The sequence below is a fragment of the Triturus cristatus genome, chromosome 10, assembly GCF_964204655.1.
Source record: "Triturus cristatus chromosome 10, aTriCri1.1, whole genome shotgun sequence".
NCBI lineage: Eukaryota > Metazoa > Chordata > Amphibia > Caudata > Salamandridae > Triturus > Triturus cristatus.
This window is the reverse complement of record NC_140593.1, coordinates 1,127,944,247-1,127,963,385: the sequence shown is the minus strand read 5'-3', so window position 1 is coordinate 1,127,963,385 and position 19,139 is coordinate 1,127,944,247.

Sequence of the window (19,139 nt, the reverse complement as noted above, 5' to 3'; positions counted from 1 at the left end):
ACAGGACGTGGGTCTCCCGGTGCTTTTGTCCTCTTGCGGGGACGCAAAGGCGGTGTATGATTGTGCTACACTGGTGCCTTCATCCGGCGTTCCCGGCACCCGGGATCCACCGCTCTCCACCTCAACTGCGGATACTTTGTCCCCCTGGTCATGGCTGCCTGCTTCATTGTTGCATGCCTCACCGCGTCCGCAAGAGTATCCTGCTGAGCGACACCTAACGGCTTCGAGGAACCGTCCGCGGTGGCCTACTGCTTCCTTTTTGTGGAACTCCTGTTCTTTACTTGCCAGGTTTGGATTTTATGTGGTGCAAAGAGGGACCTCAATAGATGGTCGGCGGCCATTTCGTGATCCTACTTCACCATCTTCTCACAAGCGGCCATCTTGTCTTTGTCTGCTCGGGACACGGGGCCTTCATGTAGGGGCTGGTTTAATCCCAAGCCCGCGATCGGGCCAGGGCTAGATTGACTTCTATCGCCAGGGTTCATGGACGGGCTGGCCTGGGACTGGAACTGTATGTATGTTTTGTGCGCACTCGTCGCGACTTGTCTTCCTTCGCTTAAATTGTGGTGACATGGTATCTTCGCATGCAGTTTTTTGGCGTAGTGGGCTCTCAGTTTGTGGAGGCCATAACTGGCTGATGGTTTGGGGCGCTCTGGTGTCCCGTGGGCTCCTCCCCACCTTCTTTTCTGTTTTCTTAATTTCTTTACTCTATTCCTACTTTCTCTCTTGTCTATATTTCGGGTTCATTGGGCGACAGGCACTATGCCGGGGGGGGGGCAGGCCGTAGCCTCCGCATTGGTGTAGGGTGGGGGGGTAATACTCTGTTCTTAATTAGTTCTATGGGCCTTTTTCTTTTATGTCTCTGTGCTCTACTTGCCTCGATTCGGGGTCCGGGTGTGGGGTGGATCGAGTGGGGGCGGCTCTGGAGGGGTGCGTACTTGCTCATGTGACTATCCTGTTATATCTCTGCACCGCCTCACTGCTTGAGATTTTACTTCCATTGTTGTTTTTACTGACGTTGCTGCTCTCCCGTGTGGTGAAGCTATCTTGCGGACTCGAATCTCCTTTGTTCTTATCCTTCACTGACCCTTTTTTTTTCCCTGATAAAATTATCTTAAAAACTTAAAATTAACCTTCACTTCTCCTTCCCCGAGTGTCAAAGATATCTCCAGTATGTAACTCATAACTCGTTGCTAATCTTGACCGTTGACGCACGGGGGATGTAATGTGGGTATCAGTGCTTTACTGTATCGTGGCCGGCCTGACGGTTGTAGGCCCGTATTTGTTCTTTTAAGATGCACGAATAAAGGTTTTTAAAAAAAAAAAAAAAAAAAAAAAAAAGAGCTGCATGCAAACTGCAAGGAAAATATTAGAGCTACATATTTTTTGCCCAGTCTTTCGTTGGCCTAATATTGCAAAACGGGTTAATTTGGGTATAAACCAATTCTTATTATTAAAGGAAACCCCTAACAATGGTTTTACATTTAAAATTCTGAATTTGTGCTTTTCCAATCCTAGGACCTTTAAACTACGCTGCCTACCAGTATGGATGAAATGTGATTCCTACCCCTTGTAGGCCTCTGTCTTATGTAACATTTCCTATTCACTGATGTACACAGCCATGCATGTGTGATGTAAAGTGTTCTGACATCTTAAACTGGTATGAGTGGCTCCATAAAACTAAATTAATCTAAGAGACAGTGGTTATAGAGACTTGAGGGGCACTCTCAAATGATGGTAGTTAGGGAATCCGTGGCGGAGGTGGTCACTGGGGGGGCACCAACAAACCCTGCCCACAGGCCTTGGAAGGTGCCTGTATGAAAAACAGGCACAGACGATGCAGCAGACTGAAAGGGGAGACGAAGTCGGGCCCATACAAAGTCCACCTTACGTTTTGGGCCGTTTCCTGTCGCGGGCACTAGGCCTACCCACACAAGTGAGGTACCATTTTTCTTGAAAGGCTTTGGGGAATGCGGGGTGGGTGGAATTTTGTGGATCCACACAGATTCCAGAACTTTCCACCACAGAAATGTGAGGAAAATGTGTTTTTTTGGACAATTGTTTAGGTTTGCAAGGGATTCTGGGTAACAGAACCTGGTGAGAGCCAGTCAAGTTACACCATCCTGGATTCCCCTGAGTGTCTAATTTTCAAAAATGTATAGGTTTCCTAGGTTTCCCTAGGTGCAGGCAGAGGTAGGGTTCAAAAACTACAGCTAGGCACTTTGCAAAAAAAGGGTAATTTTTCATTGTGAAAATGTTGCGTTTTGAGCCGTTTCCTGTCGTGGGCACAAGGCCTACCCACACAAGTGAGGTACCATTTTTATTGGGAGACTTAGGGTAACACAGAATTGTAGAACAACTGTTATTACCTATTGACTTTCAAAGCATTTCTGCCTTCCAAATGAAAAATGACCTATAATTCTCATGCTAGTATGGGTACTCCAAATTTCGGAAATGTGCAAATATCTACTGTTTCTAAACTCTATATTTTATTCCCATTTCAGAAATACATAGGTGTCTTTCATACCAATTTTTCCATGTATACATTTTCCCCAAAAAATTGCTATATACCTGGTACATAATAAAAAAACCACTGCAAGACACTACTCCGTTATTGGCTCTCGGTTTGTCGGGTTCTTGGTGAACCTGCAAGTCCTATATATCCCCACAACCAGAAAGGTCCGGCAACTGTAACTGTATATTGCTTTTAAACAGCTGTCATAATTAGAAGAAGTTACAGGTGAAAACATTGACACAAATGGCTGTTGTTTTTCAACTAATTTTCAATTTTTCCTATATTTAACTGTTAGCTTCTATGAAGAAACCTTGAAGGATCTACACAAATGACCCCTTGCTGAACTCAGAATTTTGTGTACTGTTAAAAAATGTATAGCTTTCCAGGATCCATTGTTGCTTTTATACCCATTTCTACCATTAACTGGAAGGAGGTTGAAAGCACAAAAAAAGCAAAAATAGGCTATGTTCCAGAAAAATGCCAAAACTGTGTAAACATTTTTGGTTTTCTGACAAAAGTCTGCTTGTCCCTGAAAGCTGGGAAGATGGTGATTTCAGCACCACAACCTCTTTTTTGATACCATTTTCAGGGTGGAAAACAGACGCTATCATCTGGAGCCCTTTTTTCCCATTTTTCCCAAAACCCCCAAAATGTAGCTATATTTTGGCTAATTTCTGGGTTCCCTCGAAGGGAATTCACAAACCCTGGGTACCTTTAGAATCCCCATGATGATGGAAAAAAAAGACGCATATTTGGCGTGGATACCTTATGTGGTCAAAACGTTACAGGGGCCTAAGCGCGAACTACCCCAAATAGCCAAAAAAAAGCTTAGCACGGCGGGGGGTAGGGGGGAGGCCTAGCAGCGAAGGGGTTAAAAAATAGAGTCAAGTATCTCTGGATTGCATCACAATTTGTACTATAAGATGGGTCCTTTATGCAGGCAGTGATTAAACAACTCAATACTACTTTATTATATGTTATTAGTTTAAACAGTGCGAGTTAGCACATGCAGTCCCCATCAGCTGATAAACACAGTGCAAAATGTTGTAATTGAGTGCACATGAGGGCACATAAATGAATCACTGCCCTCTTTGCTTCCTGTCTATTTGCATACTAATGTGTAGATCAGGTTTAAAAAGACACCTGATGGCCAGAACGCTTTATATTTGCTCTGGTGTTTTCAACCACTGTTTACGCTGGGGGCAATGATGGTTTCTATCTGGGCAGAGAGTTTTACAGGCAATTGAAACGCTTCCTATTCTTTGTGAATTCATCAGTGCTGTCTGGACAATGGTTACATGTATAGTTTCTTGTCACTGGTGCATTGTCCCAAAAAAAAATGATACACAAAGACAAGGCATGATTTAAATCAACTTTGTGATTACTAACCGTGGGGCGGGGTTTTACAGTAATTTACCAAAGGTAACATACTGTCACTTTGGAGCCAGACACGGCGGCACGTATCGCCGTAATACAGGGATATCGTTACTTAGTGAGACCATTTGTTAATAAATTTAAATTATAAAGTGCACTTTTGTGGAGCCAAGAAGCTTTGTTAGTGCATTTACATTTTAAAGAGTAGTTGTTTGTTGAATCTAAGGGACATTGCTCTTGGAGTTAAAAGTTAAAGCAGGTAGCAAGTTGTCTAATACAATTATTGTTGCAGTGTCGATGTTTTGAATTACAATAGATACACAATAAAAAATAGAACTTCAAGTGCTGATATTACTGCACTCTGAAGATCAACTGCAGGGCCGGAATGGCCTTTCCTTCCACCGGGCATTTCCCCAGTGGGCGGGGCTTCGAGAGCAAGAAAGAAAGGGTGGCAGGTGGAGATAGAGAGATCAGAGAGGCAAAATAGAGAGAAGAAGGATGGATGGATGGAAAGAGATGCGAGGAGAGGACGGGAAGGGAGCAGGGCTGGTTTGACCACTTTTGCAGGGGTTCCTTTCCTTTCCCCAGTCCGGCCCCGATCAGCTGTAGATTATATACCGACATGTTCTGCCTTTCTTTATGATATGTCTCTTACTCCATTCTTGACATTGCTTTTGTGTCATACGTCATCACTTTAATGAAGCACTCATGTTCATTTGTTGCTGATGTCACGTGCGACACCGACCTTGCCACGATGCATTTCCTTGGGTGGATGCATCTTAGACACATAGCCACCGGAAACATGCAGGAGTTATGTGGCATGACTGATCGAATTATCCGTCAAGAAAAGGCTGCATGGACAGCACATTCTGTTACTGCATTATTTCACTATTTCTTCATTTTGGCACACATTATTACTGTCTAGGAAACTGTTTCACCTCATCAGTACCAGTTAAAAGCCAACATACAGAAATGAACAAACGAAAAAGGTGCCCAGTTAACCTTAATAATCACCTCATCAGGGGGTAGCGAGCACGATATAAGCGTGAACCCTTCCCTCTTCTATCCCTCAACTATCTTTTTTTCAATCTAAATAACAGACTAACATGTCCACCGCTCAAATTAATTTCATATTTTACTGTACTAATTCACTACTAATCCTTTTTGGGTTCCGGAGTAGCATGCTACTCGCTGAAAATGTGCTTTGACGCCTCGTCATGGGTAGTAAGCGCTATATAAATGCAATTACAATTACAATCTGCTGTTGAGAGGCAAAACTCTGGTACCCCTTTTCAGTAACTTTTTATCTGTTTTAGCTGGAATTTTTTTGTGGAATCTGTAAATTATGCAGCAGATGTTGCATTAAGTGTCAAATGTGGTAAATCCATAATAATGCAGAAAACTTTCCATCTGAATGATTGTATAAGCTCGTTGATTTTGCTTTTAATTGATTCTTGGGATCCCCTGTGGTACAGTCCAACAGTGACACAGCGCAAACTTTGAATTTGACTCCGCCCTGCGATTCAGCAGTCCCAGGATGCGTTGCTGGGGCGATGAAAGTGCAGCTGTGGGAGGGGCATAGTAGCACAGGATGTAGAATGTGTGTGCTATATAAGGGACAGGCATACAATTGATGGAAATTACTATTGTGCCACCATTCAAATGCACCACAAAGAATTCTGCTGCATGTCAAAAGGGGGCGCTGCTGAGCATGGTGGAGGACTGCTGTTCCAGGCCAGGGTTGACACATGGTGGGAATTTTACTGAAAATATAGTCCTGATCACACGTAATAGGGTTATTACTATGGTTGAAATGTCTCGCTTCACTTGAAATATCTGTGGTCAACACCAGTATGCGATTCAAATATCTTAAATAAAAGAAAAGAAAACAACCAGCCAACACGTGTTTAGTCACCTAGGGGAAGGAACCCGTAACTTCTTCAGGGCTGTGTGGTGATGCAGTGAAAAATGCGATGTTGCGAGGCCGGTGATAATTCCAACCTGGCTGTGGGGTATCAGGGAAGACCAAGACCGGTCGACTTCTTGGTTCCTGGTGGGCGAGGGAGGGAGCCCAGTATGGCGGGCAACTCCGGGTATATAACCACAATGGGCAGTGTGGCCACTGATTACACGTGGTCCTAAGTGGGTGTGTGAGAAAGGCCTGTAGCGACGTGTGGACGCGACGGACGAGCTTTCAACAATATTAAACCATGGGTAATATGTTTAGTTCAGTCCAGTGTCTCTGGGATGTTAAGGAAGGCGGGTGTGCCGTTTAACAAAGTATCTCAATGCTGTCTGATGACCTGGGAGGAGACACTGGTCCCGTCGGGTTCTCCGAATTGCGGGAATTTTACTGGCCTGGCCAATATTTTTATGCCCATGCCAGTAAAAAAAATTGGTAAAATCAGTGAACTCGGTTTTATTTCCCTTTTGAAATACAAACATTAAACAGCAAACACATAAATAATTCAATGTAAAAGTATGTGGAAGTTCTCTAGATTACGTTTACATGGTTATTAAAGCAAGCGGAGGGATAATTGCCATGTTTCAAAAGAATATAGTATTTTTTTCTCAAATTCTTTTATACCTACCAGACCCTTGGCACTTCCAGAACAGCAAAATATGTACAAAGGGCTGGTATTTTTCCCGGAAATTGTAGCAATCTTATTCCGAGTTGTTTTGTACGGATTCATGGTATGGCAGCATGCAGTGACCAGACACCAAACACAAGATGAAGGCCCCCCCGCCCCCTCGGGAGGATTCTATGAGGTGCCCAAATAAGACTTTAAATCTCACAGATGTTTATAGATTTTGGGCTAAATGGTGCCCCGAGATGTGAGCCCCCAATGCTGCGCTGCTTGGGCCTGCGTTACACCTCTGGAATTGACACCCCGCCACAAGCCATCTAGATGTTTCCTAAGGTCGGTTAAGCCTTGAGGTAAGAATCAGAAGTAAGAGATATGGGCTTTGAGAGGGCGCTGTGATGTCACAAAAGTGAACAACCAGAAAGAGATTGTAACCAGAGGTGGGCGCAACTTGTGTAATTTGCTGTAGCATAATTAAGTGACATCACAGCACAACTACATGAGGTTATGTGGAATGACACGAAGAGCGTAATCTGCATTTTGCGCTATCTACTTTGTACAAAATGAAAGCTTGCCTCCAAATTGGACAAGAGGGACCAAAGGATGCATTTTGCACGATGAAAATAGCGCCAAATGCAACAAAACAGAACAGTACAGCAGCAGCCGGCTGTGCTCTGTTTCAGTGCTCTTGGGTAGGTGTTTTTACACAAAAATACATAAATGGGCATAATTGCATCATTTTTTTACTTTTGCATCACAAGTGTAACGCAAAATTACCAAAACTACTCCGATTACTCCAGTGTAATTAACATTTTACCCAGGCCTACTTGTAATGTTTCCAGGACACAATAAAACATGCCTGTCCACGGCCTTGGAGGTGGAAGCCATGTCTTGGCAGCGTCACAGTTCCTTTGCAAGGCTGAGGCCTGCTAGTCTAATAGGGAAACACCCTGTGAGGTAAGCTCCTTATTATATTTCCTGGGAAGACTTTACAGCTCGGATAAACACTGGGAATCACAGGTGGTGCGTCACTCGAGTTGAGTGTGTGGATATTTGCGTCTATGGGTGCAGTCGACATTCCTATTGGCTGAGTATGGACTATGATAAGAAGCTCATGGACGCAGAGTGCATCACCTTCTCATTGCTCATGTGGGACTTCCCTGAGAGCCAGGTCTGCACATGGCTGCAGGTAACAAATCTGCTAGTAGTAATCAGTCCTGTGTGCTCTTTACAGTTTACGAAGTGCTGCAGTAGAGCAATAAAAGCCTGTTCAGAGGTCCCTCTTGCACGAGAAGATATGGATATTGATTTGTAAATTGCCCTGCAATCATTTTTGCATCACATTGCATGCACCCTGCAATACGCACATCCAGGCACCGCTCACTGATAAGGCGCACCACCCGGGGCAATGGTCACCAGCACTTGAATTGGGAAGAGCACAATGCCAACGCCCTCATTATGAGTGGACCTATAAATTGTGATACCTGCGTAAACACCTGATTACGCAGGGGTTGCAATTATAAGTGGTGCGTTGTAAACACCATATGCGGTAAGGAAGCAGATCAAACTTACCAGAATTTAAAGAGAGAAAATGCCAGAACACGCAGATAGTGATGGGGTAAGCACAAAAATCCTCATGTTATGTGCCATTTTGTGGGCAAAACTTGAAATAGATAGATGATAATTATTGCACCCAATAAATTCAACACACATTGGTTTTGGCTTGCATCGGTGGGATAATTTTCGCACCAAATATAAGGCCATTCGTAATGAGGGCCCAAGTGTGTTATGAATTGGGGACAGCAGGATAGTAGGTGTGCTTAAATTGGGTAGGAGAAAAAGGATAAAGCGGGTAGACTTTGAAATAGGGGAGGAGACAACACAAACCTCTTTTAGTGAAATTGATGAGATTACAAATGTTGTATCTCATTTTACAGATGCAATATACATTTTATTATCCTTACCACTATGATTATAAATGTAGTATCTTTACTACGCTTATGTGTTGCTTTTAATTACTTTTCATTTTAAAGAGTTGTTATTTATTGGTATTAATATAGTGAAGGCATAAGCATTCCATTTGGTGGGAGAGTTATGCTTTGCAAGGTATGGGTTCTGATCCTAAGCATACCTGTGAATGTCAGTGTTTTTCAGATTTAATTTGTAACAAAACTTCAGGTTGGCTGAGATTTTTAGGTGAATTATATATTTTTTAAACATATATTGAGGTGTTATAAGAAAAACAGGTATAACTTAACTTTAACAATTTTTTCTGTGAATTGCATTTTTTTTAAATCATATTCCACAGTGAAGAGTCCCATTCAACCCATCCACCAATGGACTAGGATCTGGCCAGACCCTCTCCTTCACCTGCCCTGGTAAGCCCACCCTTGCTGTGCCGTGCCAAAGACTGTGCGGGGGTGGGGTTGGCTGCGGCACCTGGCTTCTGGCCACACCCTGTGCCCAACCCATTGTGGACAGCCAACCTACACTGTGCAAGTCTTTGACTCTGTGCAGCAGAGTTGGACAAAGGGCTTATCCCCCTTCACCCATCCAGCCACTGACATGTATACCCTGCTGTCCATGACCTTTAACCATGTGCAATGGGGATTAGCTGCACACCATGCCAATTCCTACGTGGCCTCCATTTCTATCTGTGGACAGACTCCGGCCACGCGGTGCCGTGGTTGCCCTCCAACCTCATCCTACAGCCAACCCTCCCCGCATGCATAACCCTACACTTTACAACCGGACCCTTCTTCTTGTATTTTGTATCATTTAGTCCTCAAATCTAAGGAGGATTGGAGAACCCACACCGAAGGGCTGCACGGGATCCAAGCATTCAGGCCCTGGATCGGTGAATCCCATGAGAAAAACATTTTTTTCAAACTTTATACCTACTCACGTAGGTCTCAGTGTAAGGGTGATCACCCTCACCCTTAGGTGCCCTTTAAAAAATCTTTACAGGACTCGAACCAGAGTCCTCTAGTCTTCTAATGGCAGCTGCAACAGTTTCTCTCATATAGCGGCCGGTCAATCAGCGGATCTATAGATCCAAAATGGTCACAAGTGAAAAGGCTCCCTTGGCCAAAAGGATTTCAGTATTTTTTTAAACTTTGGATTTGAGAATGTCCACATATCCTTAATGGATTAGACATCTATAAACTTTGCTAAAATGTAACTTCTTTATTTCTTACTGGAGTCCCTCTTTAACACAAATGTCTCGACTACGACAGAACGGATTTACACAAAACCTAAAAAGGCACTTACTTGAGTAGACTAACTTCAAGCCAGATTTGGTATTCCGTTCAACCATTGTTTCTGTACTGAAGAGCAAAGCCTATAGGAATTATACTGGGAAATTGCACTTCGGGGACGACTTGGTTTTTTTCGGCCCTCACTAGATGGATCTACGCGGAACTTGCTAAAAGGGCCAAATGGGGATGGGGGGAATGTGATACAGATTTGTTAAATATCACCAAAGTTATTTCGTAAACAAAAATCCCTTTGTTACGGAAACTATTGCTCAACCATAATTAGATGGGTGCTATCGCTACCTCTGTAATATATACATATATGTATGCATTACACTGGAGGTGCTAGCACCAGTGTAGTTATTGCTAGGTCACCAATCATGCTTTTTGGGATTTGGTGTTTGGTATAAATCCGTTCAGACATTTTTGAGAAATTATTTTTTAAAGGGGGTCTTGGGTTGAGCATGAAGTGGTTAACCTTCAGGAAATATTTGAGATATCGGGACAGTTGGTACTGCGATTCTCCTGTGGTATGGTGCAGCGGTGCTCTTGTGGTAAAGCATTAAAAACATACTCAAGCTGTTTGGTCAAGGGAGCTTTTTCTTCCATTGGCCAATTTGGTACCACAGTACTGGTACTGCAGTACCACAAAGATGTCATTGCTGGGCTGCAGCATTAAAGAAAACGTTACTCCCGCCATTGCAGGAATTGGGGAGTCAGTTCCTGAATCCTGAACAAAATGTGTAAAGCGCATATAAGGGGAAAGGGTGAGGACACCGTAACCCCCAGGCTCATGTGAGGGCATAAAGATCTCCCCAGTGTTTTGAATACATTTAAAAAAAGCTTTTTCGCACTGGTACCATGTTAGTACAGTGAAACCTAGCAAAGCCCCCATGAGGTACCGTGATACTTCTGTTGTCCCACTGTACTAGTAGTGCAAATAATTTAAAAATAGAGGTTGGTCGCCCAGCGGTAGGCTGTGTGCAGTGGCTGGCTGGAGGCCTAAGGCCATGTGCTGCAGGGGTTGACCCATCTCAGGAGATCAGATGCAGGGCCTGCCATAGGACATGACTTTGCAGCCAACCCTTGTTGCACACGGCCCCCAATAAATAGTTCTGTTAACAAAATATCACTGGATTTCCCCAAAAAATGGTGCCAACATTACGAAGCCCTTTTACAAATAGAATATTATTATGTTGTCCATAGTAACAAACTTTGACAGTCTGTCCAGGATCTCTGAGATATTGGCAAGCTAGCCATATACTCATGGGAGTCTAACCATTGGCTACAGATGATACAGAGGAAGAATAACAAGGGGCACATGATCTCCGTTTATAAGGACCATCCGTCCCTCAAGGACCTTTGACGCCAGATCTCAAGTGTCAGAGGAATGTGCCTACTTTTGAGGCTCCCTCACCACAGGCTGTTCCATTTGACTTCAAGTCCTGAAGAAGACTTGTCTATGATGTTTTATACTAACACAAAACCTTTTTGGGTCGAAACGTCGACGACAAATGGAGGTGTTCCTTATCTATGTAGAGCAGACCATATATCCAAGCAAGATAGAACATCTTCTCCAATGTTTACATGTTTCCTTTGGACACCATATTGATACATTTATGTATTGTATGTTAAACATCTGTAACTGTCTTTCATTCTTTATGTACCACAGTCCTGATATATTATGCCAAGCTTATTTGTTTATGTATATGTTATACAGCAGTCCTGTATGTGCCTTTGATATGCCGTCCTTGGCAATATTTCACGATCAATGATGAATAATATACTGTGTCTTAAATCCATAACTGGTTGGTGTCTGAGATTATTATTAGGTAATAACTATTAAATACCTGTTAGATTGATTCTGTTTACCCCTAGTGATTCGGGGCATTCAAGCACTCCATGTAGAAGAAATAGAACACTCCCTATGGAACCAATTGTTGTCACTTACCATTATGAGCGTAACACGGCACTTTATTATTGTCCGTATTGTCCCCTGGGAATACCACTTAACAAATGGAACACAAAAAAAAAATTGAAATAAAAGCAGCCAGCTCCTTGGTCGCAGCCTTCAGAAGAAAAGCCCAAGGCAATTCCTTGAACACCATTTGCACGTTGCTATTTTGCAGAGGGAGACTGCTGTGCAGACAACCCAAGTCCATCATGGCTCCAGGAAAAACTCAAGAGCAGCAGCCACCGACCACACCAACAGTCAGCCATTCTACACCACAGGATGTGGATGTGATAGTGCTGGCAGGATGTGGCATAAGGGCCAGAGCTGCCGACTTTGGAGCAGGGGAACCTAGGCGTCGGCTCAACATCCTGTGATTCTGGGCAAATCACTTAATCTCCCCGTCCATGCAAAAAATGAATGCGTCCTTGTGCAATGTAACTGGTGGTCATGTCCAGCGCTCCAATAACTTCGGGTCGAATTATCGCTATATAAAACTACAAAACCCCAAAAAAATGCAGATCTGCAGCAGCACAATCCACTAGGCCTGAAAGGGAATCAATGGTTTGGAAAAATGTACATTTCTAGCTGAGTGAAAACAAATGGCCAAAAAGTCTTGTGTATCTTGTGCAAACTGCACAGTGGCTGAGCTGCCACCTCCTTGGGTTCAAGCTGGAAGTAGAAGCACCCACGAGCTATGCACCCAATCACATAGCTCATGCAGAGAATGAAAGAACACATCAGGGAACAGAAGGCGATGAAACTGCAGCACCCAAACTACAGCGTCAAGAAGAAGAGGAGGACGATGAGAACATGCAGGATTATGTATCATGCTGCAAATGCTATCTAAAGACTGAAGCTTCTGACAAGACTAGCAAAATATTTTTTTCAAAAGTAATACGGGCCGCCTGAAAAAAAAAACACAACAATAGTACAAACACCTAACAAATAAACAAATATTTCATTAAAAAAAGAGAAAACTATTTAAACAGTTAACTACTAAAATACTTCATCACCATAAAAAACTAAACAAAAAAGGGTTTAAATAAAGTTTCTTCTTTTTTTTTTTTTTCTTTTTAAAAACCTTTATTTTCAAAAGTCAGGACACAGCTATTCAGCCGACAACCCGGAGGTTCGGCAGCTTCGATAAAGAGGAACAGAGACGCGTCCACAGTACAGTGAAGGAGGAGTGCAAAGATTCCATTTTTTAAATAAACACAAAACACACAACAACCCCCGGCAAGGCAAGAACACTGAATGCCCATGGTGATAGCCCCCCAGGGGAGGCAGGACCCCAATCATCTACCATTTACAGTACTGTGAAAAGAGGAAGAAGGGGGACAGCAGAGGCCAAAGAAGTCCATTAACCATACTGAGCTGGAAAGAAGGTTAGGAGGAAAGCTGTTCCTCGGGGGGATCCAAATCAGGGGCAAGACAAATTCCCCCCCTGTATTGATTCCACCGCCCCCAGATGGCGTGCCACTTCCGAGGGCGGCCTCTAGCGCAATATACCGTCTTCTCCCTTAGCATACTCCAGTCCATATTTTCTTTCCACGCGGTCAATGTGGGGGGCCCCACGGATCCCCACAATCGCGCTATATCTATCTTAGCGACCATGTTACCCAGAGTCACCCATTGGGTCTGCGCCGCATTATGATCAGTGGGCCCCCAGACATTCAGGAGACAACACCGCGCTTCCGGCTGCATAGCAATGCCCGTCACCTCCCCCATCACTGCATGGACTCTCCTCCAGAATTCCATGATGACCCCACATTCCCAAATGATATGCAGGAAAGTACCCACCATACCACATCCCCTCCTGCATAGGCCGTCCTCCGAGAATCCCATGTGAACCAGCCTTGGCCCCGTCACATACACTCGATGCAGTATTTTAAGCTGCACCAGCCTCAGACGCGACGGGATCGCAACCTCCTTAGGAGAGGAAACAGCAGACTGCCAATCCTCGTCATCCAACTCGAGGCCATCCCTAGACCACTAGTCCCTCAACCCCAGAAGCATATCCGCCCGGACGTTGATCAGTTTCTTATAGATGAGCGAGATCGTGCTCTCGGGCATATGGCCATCAAGGACCCGGTCCTCCAACGGAGAGGACTCAGGCACCTTCTCACCCTCTATGAGGACTGATCGGAGGGCGTGACGCACCTGAATATAGCGGAAAAACTCAGATGGCCCCAGCTCATACTCCTTCTGCAACTCTTCAAAGGACGTCACCTTCCCCTTAATCAGGACATCTCCGACCCTGGAGATGCCGATCAAGTCCCATTTGTCAAAGCCTTTTGTGTGCCAAAGCCTACCCAGTCTCTCAGATTCAAACAGAGGGGTAGCGAGGGTGAGCCTATCCTTCCAGCCCAGCGAGTCAGTTGCCATCTTCCACACACGCACCGCCACACCAGTGGGCCCCGTGAGGGACGAGTCCAGGGACCGCGAATACAATGCCCTGTAATAGTTACCACCACGCAGCAACCACCTGTCCATGGCATACCCAGGGCTGAGGGCAGGGCCATAAAACCCATGATTAATCGCACTCAGCTGGGTGGCCCAATAGTACCGTCGGATGTCTGGAAGCGCAATACCCCGGTCGTACCATGGAAGCGTCAACTTTGCAATAGCTATTCGCGGCCGCCCGTCCCACAGCAACGTTCGTTGGAGGCCTTCGACCTCCCGAAAGTAGTTGGCCGGTACCCAATCCAAAGTATTCTGCAGTGCGTAGAGGAACCGGGGAAGAGACATCATTTTGAACAGGGCCGCGCGCCCAACGAGGGAGAGCGGCAGCCTCCGCCAGCCCTCCACATCCCGCCTCAGGCGCGCTAGGGGGGGGAGCAGGTTCCTCTCATATCGCACGGCAGAGTCCATGGAGATAAAGATCCCCAGATACACGAAGCCCTGCTGAGCAACCTGGATCGAACAAGTTCGAGGGATCGGTGGAACCTCGCCACTAAGAACATATAAATACGATTTACCCCAGTTGATAACGAGACCCGAGTTCCTACTGAAAGATGTGAGTACGTCACAGACCACTATAAGTGATTTCTTGGGTGAGGCAAGATACAACAGGATGTCATCAGCATAGAGCGATATACGGTCCTCGTGTTCAGGCGACCATCTAAGTCCCCGTATATCCGGGTGCCAGCGTATCCACGCAGCCAGCGGCTCAAGGGCGAGGGCAAACAAAAATGGCAACAGGGGACAACCTTGCCGAGTACCCCTCCCAAGCTGAAACGGAGTCGACGCCCGGCCATTTACCACCACACTCGCAAGAGGGCCCTCATACAGCAACCTCACCCAGCTCACAAAACCGTGGCCAAAGCCGAACTTGGTCAACACGGCCCACAAATATGCCCATTCCACCGTGTCAAAGGCCATAGTGGCATCGAGAGTAGGGCTGGGCGGACTTTGCGTAGCAGAATTTTAAAAAAATTTGTGGAAAACGAGAGCACATCCTGAGTAGGGCTGGGCGGACTTTGCCTAGCGCAACTACGCACTATTCTGAAGAAAATTGTGGAAAACGAGCGCACAACCTCATGGACTGTGTGCCCGGGACGGGTCCCTCGTGCTTGGGCAGGCTCCCCGACCTCCCCAGCCTGGCTGTGTTGAGAAGCAGGGACCGGCCCCGGGCCTCCTGATTTTTGGTCAGGGCCTGGGATCCCACGTCCTGCGGCCTGCCAAGTGTCCATCTGCCCGGGACAAGGGACCCTGGTGCAGAGCCCCGGAGCCCTGCAAGGGCAGTCGGGAGCCCTACCGCTATGGCTCGGTGTGGGCAGCTGGGAGTCCTTCCGGTCCCGGCCATCTGGTCGCACCTTTCCCTCGGCCATCTGGTCGCGCGCAATGCTTTCCAATGGGGCGACCAGATGGCCGGGCCGGCCTGGAAGTCCCGATGAGGGTCCATTCGCCTCGCGGATCCCAGCCAGGGCTCCAGGAGGCCGGGCGCGTCCGCGCCTAGGGTCCCCTCCGTCACTCGGAGCGCGAGGGTTACAAGAAAGGTGGGTAGCCTTCCTCCGGATTAGTAGGGGCAGGGTATGCCGGGACACCCCTCCTGGGGATTGCGGTTCTCAGGCGGGGACCAGATGGGCCAAGCCCGGACGACACTTCCCCGGGGCGTCGGGTGCTTCCTCCTCCAGCCCGCGGCGAGGCAAAGTGCCCAGGACGGGCTCCATGGGTCTCCCGGGCGTCCCCCGAGGCCTGCAGCCCCAAAGCCCTGCAGACCCTGGAGCCCTTCAGCACGGAGCCCTGGAGCCCTGCAGGCCCGGAACCCTAGCAGGCCCAAGGCCCTGCAGCCCCGGAGCCCTGCAGGCCCGGAGCCCTGCAGCCCCGGAGCCCTGCAGGCCCAGAGCCCTGCAGCCCCGGAGCCCTGCAGCCCCGGAGCCCTGCAGCCCCGGAGCCCTGCAGCCCCAGAGCCCTGCAGCCCCGGAGCCCTGCAGCCCCGGAGCCCTGCAGGCCCAGAGCCCTGCAGGCCCAGAGCCCTGCAGCCCCGGAGCCCTGCAGCCCCGGAGCCCTGCAGCCCCGGAGCCCTGCAGGCCCAGAGCCCTGCAGCCACGGAGCCCTGCGTGGGCAGGCGGGAACCCTACCGCTATGGCTCGGGCAGACGGGAGCCCTTTCAGTTGCCGGCCACCTGGTCGCGCCTTTCCCCTCGGCCATCTGGTCGCGCGCAATGCTTTCCAATGGGGCGACCAGATGGCCGGGCCGGCCTGGAAGTCCCGATGAGGGTCCATTCGCCTCCCGGATCCCAGCCAGGGCTCCGGGAGGCCGGGCGCGTCCGCGCCTAGGGTCCCCTCCGTCACTTGCAGCGCGCGGGTTACAAGAAAGGGGGGTATCCTTCCTCCGGATTATTAGGGGCAGGGTATGCCGGAACACCCATGCTGGGGCTGTGCGGTTCATTGCCGGGGACCAGATGGGCGACGCCCGGGCAACATCCTCCAAGGCCTCCGGGGGCTTCCCTCCTCCGGGCCGCGGCATGGCAAAGTGCCCAGGGACGGGCTCCACGGGTCCCGGGCAGTCCTCCCCCGGGCGCCCAGGCCCCGAGAGCTCCGGTGGACCTCCCCGTGCCCGAGGCCAACCCGGGAAGCAGAGTCCCCCCCCGAGCCCTTGGTGTGAGGGTGGGCAGGCGGGAGCCCTACCGCTATGGCTCGGGCAGACGGGAGCCCTTTCAGTTGCCGGCCATCCGGTCGCTCCTTTCCCCTCGGCCATCTGGTCGCGCGCAATGCTTTCCAATGGGGCGACCAGATGGCCGGGCCGGCCTGGAAGTCCCGATGAGGGTCCATTCGCCTCCCGGATCCCAGCCAGGGCTCCAGGAGGCCGGGCGCGTCCGCGCCTAGGGTCCCCTCCGTCACTCGCAGCGCGCGGGTTACAAGAAAGGAGGGTATCCTTCCTCCGGATTAGTAGGGGCAGGGTATGCCGAAACACCCATGCTGGGGTTGTGCGGTTCATTGCCGGGGACCAGATGGGCTACGCCCGGGCAACATCCTCCCAGGTCCCCGGGGCTTCCCTCCTCCGGGCCGCGGCATGGCAAAGTGCCCAGGGACGGGCTCCACGGGTCCCGGGCAGTCCTCCCCCGGGTACGCCCAGGCCCCGAGAGCTCCGGTGGTCCTCCCCGTGCCTGAGGCCCAGCCGGGAAGCAGAGTCCCCACCCCGAGCCCCTGGTGGGTGGGCAGGCGGGAGTCCTTTCAGTTGCCGGCCACCTGGTGGCTCCTTTCCCCTCGGCCATCTGGTCGCGCGCAATGCTTTCCAATGGGGCGACCAGATGGCAGGGCCAGGCCTGGAAGTCCCGATGAGGGTCCATTTGCCTCTCGGATCCCAGCCGGGGCTCCAGGAGGCCGGGTGCGTTCGCCCCTAGGGTCCCCTCCGTCACTCGGAGCGTGCGGGTTTCAAGAACGGGGGGTAGCCTTCCTCCGGATTACTAGGGACAGGGTACTCTGGGACCCCTCTCGGTCCTCAGCCGGCAACTGGGTCCTGCCGTGTGGCAGGGTGGCCGGAGGGCCTTCCCCTGCGCGCCCGGGAGCCCCGGATGGGTCCAGGGGCCCGGCCGGGCCCCGGGTCGGGGTCTCCGGCCCCGGGTGCCGTCCCCCGGCCTGCGGCACCGCCAAAGGCCCGGGACGGGGTTCCGTTGTGGCCGGGGTGCCTCCCGTGGCTGGATTGGGTTCAGGAGCTCCGGCCGGGCCCCGGGGAGGGCGGCCTCCCCGCCCCGGTCTCCGTCCCGGGTCCTGCCGCGTGGCAGGGTGCCCGGGGAAGGGTCCGGAGGGCCCGGGGAGGCTTCCCCTGCACCTGCGGTCCTCGGAGCCCCGGCTGGGTCCAGGGGCCCGGCCGGGCCCCGGGTCGGGGTCTCCGGCCCCGGGCGCCGTCCCCCGGCCTGCGGCACTGCCAAAGGCCCGGGACGGGGTTCCGTTGCGGCCGGGGTGCCTCCCGTGGCTGCATTGGGTTCAGGAGCTCCGGCCGGGCCCCTGGGGGCCCCGGGGAGGGCAGGCTCCCCACCCCGGTCTCCGTCCCGGGTCCTGCCGCGTGGCAGGGTGCCCGGGGAGGGGTCCGGAGGGCCCCGGGAGGCTTCCCCTGCGCCTGCGGTCCCCGGAGCCCCGGCTGGTTCCAGGGGCCCGGCCGGGCCCCGGGTTGAGGCCTTTGGCCCCGGGCCCAGTCCCCCGGCCTGCGGCACTGCCAAAGGCCCGGGACGGGGTTCCGTTGGGGCCGGGGAGCCTCCCCTCGCTCGTCTGGGTCCCGGAGCTCCGGCCGGGCCCCTGGGGGCCCCGGGGAGGGCGGCCTCCCCACCCCGGGCTCCGTCCCGGGTCCTGCCGCGTGGCAGGGTGCCCGGGGAGGGGTCCAGAGGGCCCGGGGAGGCTTCCCCTGCGCCTGCGGTCCCCGGAGCCCCGGCTGGGTCCAGGGGCCCGGCCGGGCCCCGGGTCGGGGTCTCCGGCCCCGGGCCCCGTCCCCCAGCCTGCGGCACTGCCAAAGGCCCGGGACGGGGTTCCGTTGTGGCCGGGGAGCCTCCCCTCGCTCGTCTGGGTTCCGGAGCCCCGGCCGGGCCCCTGGGGGCCCCGGGGAGGGCGGCCTCCCCGCCCCGGGCTCCGTCCCGGGTCCTGCCGCGCGGCAGGGTGCCCGGGGCGCGGTCCGGAGGGCCCGGGGAGGCTTCCCCATCGCCTGCGGTCCCGGGAGCCCCGGCTGGTTCCAGGGGCCCGGCCGGGCCCCGGGTCGGGGTCTCCGTCCCCGGGCCCTGTCCCCCGGCCTGCGGCACTGCCAAAGGCCCGGGACGGGGTTCCGTCGTGGCCGGGGAGCCTGCCCTCGCTCGCCTGGGTTCAGGTGCTCCGGCCGGGCCCCTGGGGGCCCCGGGGAGGGCGGCCTCCCCGCCCCGGGCTCCGTCCTGGGTCCTTCCGCGTGGCAGGGTGCCCGGGGCGCGGTCCGGAGGGCCCGGGGAGGCTTCCCCATCGCCTGCGGTCCCGGGAGCCCCGGCTGGTTCC